Below are 2,468 nucleotides of genomic sequence, written 5' to 3' on the forward strand. Positions count from 1 at the left end.
TTTTTTTATTGGAAATGTATAAAGTATACTGAAGTTACATATTTACTATTGATTTTGAGTAGTTTAGCACACATGTTCATTTAAGGTAGTAAAAATCAACATAAATGATTTGTTGCCACAAATCACAAATGGCTTGAGAGTAATTTGTGATTTGTGATTCATTTCACTAAAAATTTTAAAGGTAAAGTTGTTGTTTGGATAAAAAGTTAGAAAACATAAGAAAATAGTTTATAAATGGTTTCGGTTCTCATATATAAAACTGTTTATTAAATGAGTCGGTTTTAGTTTTACCTAAAAATTCTTGCATTGAATTGAACCAAACCATTTATATCAGAACCAAACCGATTAGCACCCTTACCTAGAACCGTCCGGTTGACACCCTTATGACAATATTGCTTGTCAGCCCCACAATTTTATGCCCAAGTGGATTGCCATAATTATGGATTTACCATAGTAAACAAAATAAAGAGCTCAAGTATTTCTTTGTTGGACAGGTGTTTTCTATCTAAGAGCTCCAATTGCACCCAGACATTGGGTGTGTGCCACAAGAGGGGGTAGTGTGGTCATTTCATAGCTCTGTGCCTGTAGCGCAGGGGCAGCTCTCGGAGACTCGGACAGAAAACTGTCTCTTCTTTCATATGGCAATCTGAACTCCCAATATAGAACTATGAAAATACCAGAAACCAAGATCCTATACTATCATATCAAATTATCAATGAATGGAAATTATTTAAAAGAATTTTTTCCATTACATTTGGCTCAACTACATAACCTCTGCATCTGATATACAAGCATAAGCCTAATTTTTGGGCCTTTGGTTTCTATTATTTAGGGGCAATGCGTGGGCCCTGGATTTTTTTTTACGACAGCTTAAAACATTTTGATTTGTAAATGGTAAGGTTCTGATCATTAAGGGTCGATCATGGCCGTCCTTTGGATTTTGGACAATAGAGATGAGCCTCTCAGGGGTCTGCAGCTTCTTGTGAAGATATCCAGTCCAGCCTTCACAAACTCTCGAACTTAATTCCCATTCTTTATTATGGGCCGTGACCTCCATGAACATGCTACCAACGACAATCTCACACAACATCCTTGTTTCCTATCATCTTCAACACAAAACCAATCTCAATGTTGAACTCCTTTCTGAGAAGCCCCTGTACTTCGGAGTTTCTTCACCATTTTTTCTTTCTCCCTAGGGCTGTTGGTCTCTTGGTGTCTATCCTTGAGATCTTCTTGTTGGCCCATAATATAAAAAGAACAAGCTCAGTCCTCAGAGAGAGAGAGAGAGATGATTAATGGAAGCTTACCTCAGTGGATGATCAGAATGATATAGGCAACAAGGATGCAGCAGGAGAATGGCATTGATAGCATGATCGTAGGGGTCACGGCCCATAATAAAGAATGGGAAGTTTGATTGTTCATGGAAGCTGGACTAGATGATTATTAGGATAATTAAGCCATTGAGTCGTGAGAAGCTTCTCTCTCCTTCCTGAGCTCAATGACAGTTATCTATCTGCCTAGAATCCTCAGGGATGGCCATGATCCAGGATGATCAGAGGCTTATCATTCCTGGTTGCTTTGTTCTTGGGCAGTTCTTCTTCTTGCTTTATAGATAAAGCAGCGTTTAGGATCTAGGATTTAAGATTTAGGGTTTCCAACAAGATGACAGCAAACAATGCTGGCTGGACAACATACTTCTTCAAGGAGTGCAAAGGGATCGACCCCTAATGTCCAGGGAGGCAAACCATTGAATCAGTGGGGTCTAGGTCTACAATGTGAAACTCATTGTTCCAGTGGCTAGAATACTGTATTAGTATATGTATACCTTAAATGGAGCGTCCAGCACAGCATTTTCCCAAAATAAGACTCAATAAATTTAAGATTTTAAAAACTTTAATTTCTTGATAAAAGGGTGATTGGATATTCCTTAAAAACGAGGGGGGGGGGTTTCAGCTAAACGATAAGAGATAAGTTTAACACACAAGCACCATGTGCTGGAAGCTCGGAATCACCTAAAGAAGGACCAAAAGATGAGGATTCTTGATCTTTGGTGTCACACGTACTTTCTTCCAATGTATATCCTCATCTCAGCTACCTTCTTTCCATGCATATCCTCATCTAATTTATTTCCTAGTCTTATAATACTGTTTTGGGACACCTTAAGGAGAGCGTCCAGCATAGCATTTTCCCAAAATCAGCTCAATAAATTTGTGATTTCCAAAACTTTAATTTCTTGATAAATAGGTTATTCAATATTTCTTAAAAATGAGGGATAATTTTACCTAAACGGATAAGAGATAAGCTTCTCACATAAGCACCATGTGCTAGTGATAGCAAAGAGAGTGGATCAAAATACATTTCTTCAGGATAGGAAACAAAATTGCATAAAGAAGGAACTAAGAGATAAAGATTCTTTATCATTTGTATCACACCTACTTTCTTTTTATGTATATCCTCATCTCACCTAC

The 2,468-nt window shown here is 37.6% G+C and overlaps 1 long non-coding RNA gene across 1 annotated transcript; it reads right to left on the reverse strand.

Annotated features, from left to right (window-relative positions):
- Positions 1-726: 726 nt before the first annotated feature.
- Positions 727-1,786, reverse strand: LOC122089242. Its single transcript, XR_006143283.1, has 2 exons — positions 1,308-1,786; positions 727-1,229 (listed from the first exon to the last, which is right to left on the reverse strand). It is a non-coding gene; the product is annotated as an uncharacterized LOC122089242 (long non-coding RNA).
- Positions 1,787-2,468: the final 682 nt, after the last annotated feature.

Source organism: Macadamia integrifolia, chromosome 2 (assembly GCF_013358625.1).
Source record: "Macadamia integrifolia cultivar HAES 741 chromosome 2, SCU_Mint_v3, whole genome shotgun sequence".
NCBI lineage: Eukaryota > Viridiplantae > Streptophyta > Magnoliopsida > Proteales > Proteaceae > Macadamia > Macadamia integrifolia.